The sequence below is a fragment of the Erpetoichthys calabaricus genome (assembly GCF_900747795.2).
Source record: "Erpetoichthys calabaricus chromosome 1 unlocalized genomic scaffold, fErpCal1.3 SUPER_1_unloc_24, whole genome shotgun sequence".
Taxonomy (NCBI): Eukaryota; Metazoa; Chordata; class Cladistia; order Polypteriformes; family Polypteridae; genus Erpetoichthys; species Erpetoichthys calabaricus.
In genome coordinates this window covers 1,244,193-1,257,503 of record NW_026261590.1, presented here as the reverse complement: position 1 = coordinate 1,257,503, position 13,311 = coordinate 1,244,193, and positions in this window count along the sequence as shown.

Sequence of the window (13,311 nt, the reverse complement as noted above, 5' to 3'; positions counted from 1 at the left end):
GTGGGTAGTAGATGGATTAGTGGATACCAGCCTGGGTTTGAACGCTTTGCAACAGAAGAACCAGATCACCTCGGTGGGTTATCCCTAGGAGGCTCCAGGAGGAGTGCTGAATGGCCTTATCAGAAAGCCACTTTGGTGGAAACTGCAAGTAAGCATTCATTTAGGGAACGGCTGAATTAATAGGTTATTCAAAGGAGGATTGGAGTTATAGCATCATTTTTGGGATGTGTCATTAGTGTCATTTTGTATATATTACAGTATATAGTAAACCAATAAAATCAGTAAGACACTAGCAATTGAGTAAGACTGTAAATACACATTTCTAATGTCCTGCCTCTGAATGAATGAATGGTGGTTTGAGAATCTGAGTGTGGTAGGGACCATCCATATGAAAACACCAATGCCGCCATACTTTTCCTGAACCATCTCCTAAATGGGAATTGGAGAAGGAGAAAGTTGGTATCCACCATATAGAAAAGAGGTCTTTTATGATTTCCAAAGCAACAGGTCATAAAAAGCGCCCGGGTGCTGAGAAAACACTGGATGAATGTATTTGAGCTCTGTGGTCTTACGACAGTATAGCATAAGCCATTGACTAGGAGACTAGTGTGAGATTAAGCTCCGGAACCCAAATAGTGGATGATGAGAGACATAACATAGTGTCAAGCACGTAGAAGTGTGAATGGGAACATACAGTTGGCACTAATATTTTGTAGATGCCCATTTAAGAAGTTAAAAATAGGTAATAATAATAACTTGATAAACGATAGATGCACTAGCTCAGCCAGTACAGGTTTGGCTGGGAGATGACAAATTGTGGGAAAGTTAGGCTCAAGCGATTTCTGACATAGAACGAGAATTAAGAAAATAGACAGTGCAGAGAGCCCTGGAGATAAAACAATATCAGAGGAGTAAAGAATACAAGTAAAAAGCTAAAGGTAAAAATTAACTGTAAACCAAGAACTTGTTTGGTCGACTGTGCAGAGCCTGTCTTGAGCATTTTCTCTCGCTGTGTCAGGCCCCCACTTTCTCTGCGCAGTGGCATATAGGACCAGTTGATATAAAAGACAACACTCTCCTTAGATAGAACTGAACCTAGGTAGGCATCCACATTAAAAAAGAAAAAAAAATGTTTAGCGATGACAGATAAAGAAATCCCCACAGAAATATTAGGAAATAAGTTTCCTGCGTGTAGGAAAAGGATTCAAGCAGCGTCTAAAAAATGGCATTAAAGAACTAAAAAATGTAACACAAATTGGCCAAAGGAAGGTTCATTTGATGCAGCATTGTGTGAGGAGATGGAAGCGTTAAATGAGAATCATAAGCCAAAAGAGAAAAAATACAAGGCGCATAGAGATAGACGTCTTGAAATTATTGAAACACTCTGCAGCACCTGCATACGAGGAACATGAGTATCCACCAACTGCAGGAAGGATGGAATTTAAAGGAGAGATACCAATGGATGATGAAATTTAAAAGGAAGAACTTTAAGGTTTGGGCTGCGGTTTCTGATGCCTCACTCTGGCCACTCTTAATAGGAAAAAGGAAGACCCTCTTCCCACGGGTCTTGGCCACCTGAGGAACATCTCCCTGTAATGGATAGAGAGGGGCTTGCTGCAGACACTGTCAACTAAGGAGCTGGGTTTGAAATTGAACCAGATTTGTCCAGCGAAATGGGGGGTGAATCCTCAAGTGAGGACCCGGGACAGCCGACAGACTTTTCCACACCATTACTTGCACCAACAGCTTCCCCAGACCGGATTCTCAATACGGATCTGGATGAAAACGAAGTAGCAGTGGAGATGAGTGCGATGTTAAAACAACAAAAACAAACAAAAAAAAAAAACAACCAAAGATTGTGATCTTTATAAAGAAGATGAGAAAAAACTATATATGTATCTATTACGTCCGTTAAACATTAGTCCAAAACCATTTAACCTTTAAAGGTTAATCAGCTGAAGAGTTCAACTTTCTCTATTATCTGCTCTCAGATGAGATGCGCAACTTGCTGTCATGAAAGTTCTAGAAATTAAACACAGAGACGTGAAGTCGAGGTGCGCAATGAAAGAAGAATTCCATGCCATCCAATTCAAATCCAGCCAGAAAAAAAAAAAACAATCAGAGTTCTTGAGAAAAAAAAAGTCATAGCAGAAACTATTAATACTTGTAGAGCTGAAAATCTAACATATAAACTTATTTTAAAATTCTAACTACATTCCTACTTATTATACTAAATTCTAACTTGCAAAAAAAAAAAAATCAAACTTTGTATTACTTTACGGAGTTTCCTTCTCTAGCGACTGCCGTACAAGAAATCCTTCACCCTTTCACCTCCCAAGATACCATTCTACTATCCAGACAATTCAAATTAAAAGTCCTGTTACCAAAACTGGCTTACATAGGCAGATTAAAAGTTAAGATACAGATAACACACTTCCTCTCCCCATTCTGTGTTTTTTTAATAACTAAATGATTAAACTAGATACAATTAATGATATTCATATACATGTGTTCTATATATTCTGTCAAACACGGACCAATAGAAGGTAATTCCACGTCAGGCCAGGGGGTGGCAGGGAGCACTAAACCTTTCTGTGATATCCTTACAGACCAAACATGAGACAGTCTGTCTGGTTCCTGCCCCGATGACGTCACTTCCGCCAACCAGCCATAAACAACAGACCACATCCTGCTTTTACTCAGGTCTGTTCTGGACTCAACTCTCTACACATCTGTACTTAATACTTGCATTTTTACAGCCTGGATTCAAGTATACAGGTGGCTGCCCCAAACCTTGTTCATGTGTCAAGGCTATTCATTTCACTATATATATATATATATTAGTAAGCAACTTTAAAGTGGGTTATGCCCTCCCCCCTTTGAATAATCGTGAGTCCCTTTGTGTGCCTCAATATCTGTTGAAGTTTACACTGTCATGAGTATATAACTCTCTGGCTCATTGATGAAGGTTAATGCTCTGTTAAATCCTTCTAGTATAGTGTGTGCATAGGAAATAAGAGGGTTCCCTAACTGGGAATAATGGAATCACTCTGGGGGTCTGTGCATCCTTTCAGAACTTCTTGGAGGAACATCTCCATTAACATTCTAGGAATTTTCCATATAATCTCACATTTCCACTTATTCCATTACCTTTTCTTTCTACGTCTCCAATTGCCTCATTAGTATCTTCAGATGAAGGCCCATCTGTAACCTCTGTTCTTCCTTTATTGACACTACAATCATTAGGGCTAAGTGACAGTTCTCCTATAAAGTTCTCTTCCTGTGGCTCCTGCCTTTCAGGTTCAGTGTCTTTTACCTCAATCATAGCAGAAGTAAAGTTCTTGTCAATCACAAATTTTTCTCTTTCCAATCCCTCAGAACCTCTTTCCACTTCAGTCTCACAGACATTCTGATGTCTAATAAGTTAATTCTGGCTAAAGACAGGCTTTGTTACAGTTCCACAGTCATCTTCAAGAACATCAGGTATGGCATGAGGATGGAGCACAAGTGATTCAACTAATGTGATTAGAAGCAAGTCATGACTACAGACACTAAGAAGATGTTTGTCACAGATGGCCACAATTGCATCAATAGAAAGAATTGAATGCTTTGCAGAAGATGATAAATGATGGAATGTAAAATGGTTTATTGGATTACTTTCTCCTCGTAACACTGCATCGTCAGCAACTGGGTTTTGTGGCCATCATGAGGGACCATCTGTATTCTGATTTTGCTTCCCTGAATGATTTTTGATGTCAAAATTAAATGTTGACAGTGCAGCCAACCAACAATAGCTGACCACATCCAATTTTGCAGAGGTAAGCACATAAGTTAAAGGATTGTTGTCTGTGATCTCAGTGAAATGATTGCCATACAGGTAATCTTGGAATGTAGGCTACAGTCCTCTACTAGCTTTTGCTATGACACGTGTTTGCCCATCTTGCTGTTGGTACAGAGCTGCTCTCAGTCCTGTAGTGCCAGCGTCAGTGTGAAGTACATAAGCTAATTTGGGATTGGCAAAGCCCAGGACTGGTGCGGTTGTTAACTTGTTAATGATTAGTTCAAAAGCAGTTTGACATGAAGATGTCCAATGATCTCCAAAATATTCCCTGGGATTGAAGTACGTCTGGCCAACAGTTGTCCTATTCTTAGCTTTTTTTCTTCAAAGGAGAGTATCCAGCTGTACGGCCATTTAGAGGTTTAACAATTTTAGAATAGTCCTGAATAAAAAAGTGATTACCAGAAAATCCCAAAAAGGACTGAAGTTCTTTAAGGTTCTTAGGTACAGGCCCGGTGGTTAAAGCATTAATTTGGTCAGAGTTAGTGTGAACTCCCACCCTTGATACTACATGTCCCAGATAGCAAACTAAAGAATTTGCATTTGTCTGTAGACAATTTAAGATCATTTTCTCTAAGGCGGATTATCACACGTAAACGATGTGCTTCATGTTCTTCTAAACTGCTAGAGAACACAATCAAATCATCAAGGAACACCAAACTTCTTTTAAGTTAATGTCTCCCATGCATTTCTCCATTAGTATTTGAAAAGTACTCAGGGCTTTAGTTATCCCTGTGGCATACGGCTGAATTCCCAGAAGCCCATGGGGTAAACAAAGGCAGTCTTCGGCTTGTCTGATTCTTCCATTTCAATTTGATAATTTCCAGATTTCAAATCCATGACTGAAAACCACTGAGCACCCAAAAATGCAGAGAACATTTCCTCCAGATTCGGAAGTGCATAAGCATCTTTAGTTGTAAACTGAGTTTAATTTGCGGTAATCCACACTCAGTCTGACATCACCGCTCTTCTTACGAATAACGACAACAGGGAAATGAGTATGGGGACTCTGATTCATGTATTATTCCAGCTTCCAAGAGAGTTTTGAGATGCTGCCATACCACTTCATAATCATTAGGATGTATGGACCTTGACCTCTGTTTAAAGGGTGTTTCATTGTTAAGTTTGATGTGATGCCTGACCTTAGTTACATGACCATAATCCTGGTCATTACATGAAATAACATTTGAAAACTGATACAGCCTCTTAGTGATCCTGAGCTTCCATTCTTCTGACAGTGGAGAATCACCAAAGTCGAAACCTAAATGCAAGTTTTCATCTGCATTCTGTAACAGAGGGTATAAGCAGCCACACTCTACTCTGCCAAGCTGGTTACAGTCTGAGGAAGAACTGGAAAGTATAGCATGCGGTACAGTCAATTGAGCAATAACATAGTTCTTGGGAATGACTACATCAGGATCAGTTTCATTTCTTACCCACATTGTTAATTTATAAGGATGCTGAGTAGGCAACTTAACAAGGCAGCTGTCTACAAAAACTGCTCCAGGTAAAGATGATGTCCTAGGCTGCTCAATTAACACACACTTTCCAGCATGGATAGCACTGGGACTCGCACAACTTTCAACAGGAACTCTGCATCCCTTGGGAATTGTTTCATTGCCCTTTCTTATCATGAACATAACATCAACATAACCACTAATACTGTATTTTGCTTCTTGCACTTTTCAGTAGTTGACTGTAACCATAGGCGAGTGTCTTTGTCAGCCCTCCTTAATTGAATGTTTCCTTGGTGTTTCCACCAAAGAGGCTTTCTGATAAGGCCATTCAACACTCCTCCTGGAGCCTCCTAGAGATAACCCACCAAGGTGATCTGGTTCTTCTGTGGTAAAGCGTTCAAACCCAGGCCAATATCCGCTAATCAAAGTCCTTCCTAGATAATCTATTATTACAATAGCCGTTTACCAAAATGAACTTAAAGACCCCAAACATTAGTGTCAGTATTCAATAGGATTTTCATCTGCTACCCACTCTCTCCAATGGTGTTACCTAGAGTAAATCAGTGAGGCGGCCTTCTGCCTTGGCCAAGTACGGATCTATTCCAAAGTGATAGGCTCAATATCACCTTACAACTATGAACTGAACAAGCCAGGTAACCCACTGAAGCAGCATTAAGCATTATTTTTTGTCTTCTGCCTCCCGTTCACTGGTTTTATTGGAAGAATAAACCGACAGTGAAGAGTTACTCAAGGCCTTCACCTACCCACTTAGTCTCAGAATATACTTTCACTATAGCGGGGCAGTGTCGTAGGTGCCTATAAGTATTTTTAAACTTATTTAAAATAATCCCTCAATTTGATCTCTCAGTTCTGTACTCTCACTGTTCTTTCCATACTCTTAGTTCTATTAGAGAGGCTTCTTGTCGTGTCTCCTTTGGCAGAATAAAATCCCAGTGAAACTGACACTAACAATGTAATAGCAAAAAATCACTTACCTTTGTTAGAGTGCACCTGAATTTGCAGTTTTCCAGGTTCTTGTCTTGTCTTCTGGAGCACTCAGCCTCTTCCTAATCACATTGAGGGTTACCAGATTATGTTGATGAACTTTCCTTTGCCTTCAAAGAAGGCAGTCATGGAGCTCAGATAAGAATGCAGAACATATCTTTATTTGCACAGAGTAGGCACAAATGTCTCAGTCCATGGAGTGAACAATCAGTTAGAACATCTATTACCTTATGTGATACATCATGTCATGTAACATCATGGAACTTCTGTAACACACATGCGTGTGGGAGGCAGCTAATGTGCCTGAATAATGATACTTCCACGCCAGACCAATCTTAGGCAGACCACGGGAAATCCCACATGGTTCCGGCACCCATGAGGACGTCACTTCCAGTCCCGATGACATCACTTCCGGTCCCGGTCCTGATGATGTCATTTCTAGTCTCGGCCTTAAATCAGTTCTGTTTTGACTCTGACCTGAAATGTACCCATTTACATCCAGGGCATACTATACGGGTGGCTACCCCAAACCTTTTTGATCTCTGCAGTTCGTTCTTGTGGCATTTCATATACATGTTAATTCTCCCATTATTCTGAAAACCGCCTCTTTAATAGGAGAGCTCTGCAGATTCTCCTATTGATGTTATCACCGCTTTACTTTCTAAACGGGTGTTCATTACTCATTTAGCTTATTTTAACCCTGATAATTACTTTGGTTGCTCCCCTAAGATGAGACAAAAACCTCACGTGCATAAAGTCTTTAGCTGCATTAAGTCCTCATCTTTATAAGTATATACCTATATTACGTTGTGTGGTATATGGCCGGCCATTCATCCCAGCCAATACTCCCAGGCTGCTAGATGGAGCCCTCCCTGCAGCATGAAGATGCCCTGAATGCCAGCCAGGAATCATGGACAATGGAGTGTTTATTCACAGCTCTGCTGGATACCATGGGGGCCGCCAGAGGATGCTACAGGGAGGATCAAGGACTATTTTCCCTACAGTCCGGAAGTACGTCCTAGTCACGTGGATAGAAGAAATGACGTACTTCCGGGTTGAAGAGAAAAGTTTTCATTCGACCCAGAAGTGTTGCCAGTCACATGGACAGAGAGAAAAGAAACACTTCCGGGTCAAGAACTATAAAAAGGACTGTGGGAGATCCCAGGGTGGAGCCGAGTTGGGAGGCAGGGTGACTAAGTGTTTGGGAGTGGAGGATTTGTGTATTGATTATTGATTTATTGGAGTATTGTGGATTGGAGGGTGCTTTGTGCACATTATTGTACAAATAAATCAATTATTTGGACTTTTATATGGTGTCTGACGCATTGTCTGAGGGTTCAACAGGACGACAGCGCCCCTATCTGTCACAATTGTAAAACTTATCATATATTGATTAAAAGTTCTATACAGGCTACAGTAGCTAACATTATAGAGACTGCATAGACAACAACTCTTGCTCGAGTGGCAAAGAGAAAAAGACACATTGGACATCTCTGCTCGAGTTTCCCAGGAGGCACATGGGAGACTGACATCAGCTGAAAGAAGATTCTATGGTTCAATAAGGCAACAAGCTTTTTGGGCATCAGACTAAACCCCAGGTTTGGCATAAGCCAAGCACTAAAGCACACCATCGCCACCATGAAGCATGTAGGGGGCAGCATCAAGCTCTGAGGAGGTTTCTCTGCTGCAGCCCCAAGAAGGTTTATGATAGCAGATGGGAAAATGAATGCAGCAAAATACAGAAAAATTCTGCAGGAAAACCCAATGCAATGTGTAATAAACCCGTGTCTTGGGATAAGAGTTGCTTTTCCAGAAAGACAATTACTCCAAGTAATGAGCCAAAACTACACAGGAGTGGCTTCAGAACAGCAATGTTCATGTCCAGGAGTGGCCATGTCAGAGTCCAGATCTCAAGTGACTTGACAACTTGTGGCTGGACTTGAAAGAGACTGATCACTCCTAATCTCCATGACTCCTGACAAAGTCTGAGTAGTTTAGTGAAAATGAATGGAGGGGAAATGTGCAAAAGTGACAGAGGCAGAGAGATCTGTGCACACAAACCTAACACTGTCATGGTGGCCAGGGGTGGGCATCTACTAAATACTGACTTGAAGGGCATGAAAACCGATGCCATCACTGATTCTGTGTTTTCTATTTGTCATGAATTTAGAGATTGCAGAGACCTGCTTTCACTTTGACATGAGAGAGTCTTTTTCTGTTGATCAGTGTCCATAAAGCCAAATTTAATTGTATATTCTGTAAACTGTAAAAAACTTCCAAGGTATTGAAGTCACTGAAAATATACCTGAAGCACCACATCACTTCATCCAAGAGAGGGGGGACAGAATGGAAAATCTGACAGTGCAGGAGGCAACGAGAAAGGAACAGGGAGGGTGGCTTGGATCACCAAATGAACTCTGAGAGGACAGAAACATCATAGATTTCAAAAATGGCAGCAAGCAAAGTTAATGCAGCAATTAAAATATGTAAAGCGTGACATTTCTCCTAGCACAGCAAAGTTCATTCTCTCAAAGTCAGAATACAAAATAAGGGCACTGGTAAAGGAAGTCAAACAGACATTATAAAGCAATTCATATTTATTCTGCACAAACCGTATCATAGAGCACAGCATCTCAAGTTAACAATACAATGAAAATCAACACAACAAAACAGGGCAATACAAGATCATTTGTGAGATGGGCCCCCTAGAACAAATCTGCAAAAGTATAAATATATACTGAACGATAAAATAAAACTACTGAAGGTCAAAGTATAATGAGTATTAAAATTACAGAGTCCAGCACCTGAGACACAAGTTAATAAAAGAAAACCATCAATATGAATATCATTAAAAATATCAACTCAAGTGATAAAGTGGAAAGAGAAATGTCACTGCTTAAAAAGTACAATCATCAGTAGTTGGCTTAAGAGAGTCCATAAGTGATAAAACTCAAGGGTCAGACATTAATAATACAGAATAGACGTCATGTGATGTGGTGGTAAATGTTAAGACTTGGACATTAATAATAAAGAATGGGTTTATACTCACAATACTCTGAATGTATCTGAATGAAAGCAAAGACCAGCGGGCTATCACTCCTCAACAGTAACGTGAAAGTCTGATCTCAAATTATAAATTACAGAGTGTTTAGTTCTTATTACTGGTGCTAAAGTTGCAGCAACCAAGTACTGAAACTCTGAGGACAATGACACCTTCACATCAGTCACAGAGGTGTTGGATAAGAACTTTGATCATTAAATAAAGAAAGCAGTAATTTAAAATCTGCATTATGTGTTTCCTCAGGTTTCCTTTTTCTAAGGTTGCATTTTTGTAAAGGTTGGAGGCCATGCTTTGTGTAAAACACGCAGATATAGAAAATACTAGGAAGGGGGTAAATACTTTTTCACATCACTTAAGACAAACACTTGTTGGTAATGTATCTTCATTTTACTAAATGTTGAAATGACTTACATGTGTCGCTTGTCAAACAAATACAAAATTGTTAAATAAAAATCAGGAACTGTGCATTTTCTTCTCATACTGTATGTAACTGAAGCTTTATCACTTCATCTGTTATCTATAACCACTTGTGCAGTTCAGGGTCCGGGGGGTCTATTCAGTCAGAACTGGGAAGAAGCCACAGACTAACACTGAGATTACAAGAAGATGACAGCTTTCATTTCCTCCCAGTCCTGTATGTCGAGTATGTTGTCACTCACTACCTCTGTCACCTACATGACAAAGTGAGGTGACCTTCTGGACTCTGCTCAGACTAGCAGCTCTGTAATTTACTGATGAAGTGATCCTTACGACTCCTGAAGACAGCGGCTCTGGCAGGTGGCTGGAACTCTTAATAGCAGTTTATGTACTAAGTGGAAACGCAGCAGACTCACAGATCCATCGAGGACGAATTTCACACCCTTTTCTATAATTCTGGTTCGAATCCAGTCGTAGCAGCAAACATCTTCCTTTGTAGTCATCTGTGGCTCTGAAACACAAGAGGAGCTGTCAGGCTTTCTCCTGATCTGACTGACCTGGTAGGCTCACATACATCACCTGAGTTCAGACACATCACTGATGAAAGGCCACCAGTGTGTGTAGCAAAGAGGATTGTCAGTCAGTCATGTGGCTCATAAACTGAACTTTCCATACTTACTGGACACGGGCAGTCTGGGGCAGGACTTAGCCATGTTAGATGAATTATATAAACGTGTACATTCATAATAGAAACTATGCCCAGACAATGACCCCCAACACCCACCCCATCCTGTCAGGATCGTCATTGTTGAAGATTGTATCTCAGCTGACAGACTCTTCCTTCATATATTCTGATGCAAATGAAATAACTCCTCTTTTAAAAATATATTAGGTATTGTATATTAGCACAATGGTCTCACAACATTTGAAGACACACTTTTTATGGTTTCATAAATATTACAATTCATAATATTAGTAATACTGGGTTCAAAAACCACTTAATATTTGCAAAATGAATGAATGTGTCAAAGCCTTAATTGTGTTTCTTTCAGTGCTGACTGACTTGACTGTGACGGTGCCGTCCAGAAATGTTGCCAGTGCTTCCTGCTTTCTCGCTGAATACACTTCCTTTAATTTCCAGTAGCCGTCCTCAGACACACGACTCGCTAGTTCACTTTATCAGGCCTCTGATGATTCTGACGACTTGGCCTTTTCTATTTAAGACTAAAGCCTTTATTCCAGGGTGGCAATTGCTCTTCTCTGTGCAGCCATCAGTGCTGCTGTGTCTTTTGTGACCCTTAAACGTGCTGATGATCTAATTTTAGAAGTTGTTCAAAGTCTTCTCTAAACTGATACGTAAAAATACCATTTAACAATTTAACATTTGCTGACAATTTAGTTTAAAACATTTGATCACAGCAAACCAGAAGAATCATTGGTCCCTCCATTTTCTAAAGCCATTTCATCCTGAATAGCAGCACAAGGCAGGGACAATCCCTGAACAGGGAGCCAGTCCATCGCTGACAGAGAGACACACACTCTGGGGACATTTTAGCTTCGCCAATCCACTGAATGTGTGTGTTTGTGGATTGTAGGTGAATACCAGATTAGCCGGAAGGAAACACATGCAGACATGGGGAGAACACGTGAACTCCATGCAGGGAGGACCCAGGAGCCGTTGTTGTTTTACAGCAGCAAGGCAGTGCTACTACTGTGCCACCGTGCAATCCAAAAAAACAACCAAACATGCATAACTATATGTTTGAAAAAAATGAGAGTGAAGCCTTCCCTTACGAGCAGATGAAACACCATCACTACACGTGACAGACACATGCTGATGACAGCCCACGTGTTTCTTGTATTGTTCATCTGCTGTTATATTTAATGTGTTGCGTTGGACTGCTTGTCTTTTCTTGGTATCAAACTGTTCTCACTGGTCTATGAGATTTGTTAATTTTGAAGTGTACTCTTGATAATAAAAATGAACTAAAACTTGACAAGTGATCAAATTGTAATTAACACCATTAATAATTAATGAAGATGACTTTGGGGCAGCATGATGAAGTTCTGCCCAAGCACATGGTACTCAGCTCATTTCAGAATTTGGCTACCCAGTGCTGGACTGGTGTTTGGGCAGATTTTGGGGTCTTTCCAGTCTGGACAGTGTCCAGCTCCCTCAATCGGGTCCTGTTGTTATTCTCTCAGTCAGAAATATTGTTGTATATATAGACAGAGGCCGTTTATCTGTTCTCATCCTCCTAAATCTGAGTGCCACATTCGATACCAATGATCACATATAAATCACCTTAATCGGTGGGTGGGTCTCTCTGGTAATGTTTTAAATTGGTTTGAGTCTCACTTGACAGGTTCTTTTAACAGGTCTTTGTTAGTTGTGGTAATTATACTTCAGAAACACATGATATTCTATATGGTGGTCCACAAGGATCTCTCCTGGTGTGCTGCTCTCTTCGATCTCCATGCCTCCATGAGGTCAGATTATCTCAAGGCATAACGTGAGCTACCACAGCTATGCTGACGACACACAAATGTATTTATCAATAGCACCTGATGACCCCGACTCTCTTGACTCACTGACACAATGTCTTACTTGTGCTTCTGTATTAGAAATAAACTTGATCTTTTAGGATTAAAAGTCAAGACAGAGGTATAGAATTTAGGTGTAATTATTAACTCAGACCTAAATTTTAAATCGCATATTAATCAGAGTACCAGGACAGCAATTTTTTCCCTTATAACTTTGCAAGATGCTGAAAAATTAGTTGACGCTCTTGTTTTCAGTCGACTAGATTACTGTAACACACTCCTCTCAGGACCACCCAAAAAAGACATCAATCAGATATCACAAGTGCAGAATGGAGCTGCCAGAAAAAAAATCTGAGCACATCAATCTGAACACATCTCTCCAGTTCTGATGTCACTACACTGGTTAGCTGTGTCATTTGGAATTGACTTTGAAATACTGTTTATGGTTTACAAAGCCTTAAATAATCTGCTCCATCCTATATTTCAGAATGTCTCTCACCTTACACTGCAAATCGTAACCTTAGGTCTTCAAATGAATGTCTGCTTATTATTCCAAGACCTAAACTTAAAAGAAGTGGTGAGGTGGCCTTCTGCTGTTATGCACATCAAATCTGGACTAGCAAACCAATAGAAATTTACCAGGCTAATACAGTGGAACACTAAAAACTCATTATTGTAACATGGCTTTTTCATAGCTTCGTTTTATTGTAACTCTAATATTTCTTTCATGGCTCCACAATCCACACTAACCCCTACTTTCTCTGCTGTTATTTTTCCGGTTTTCTGTGGTGGTGATCTGCGCCCCCACCACCTGATCAAAGTACTGTGATGTCCCTGCATTGATGGATTATTCACTTATACTTTGGTTTTCTGCACTGTAAAGTGTTTGTCACTTGTAACATATTTCATTATTGTTTTCAGAGCTCTGTGACACAACATTCATGACTACATGTGTAAGGCTAGCATTACTGGCAAGATTAGGGAAAGGA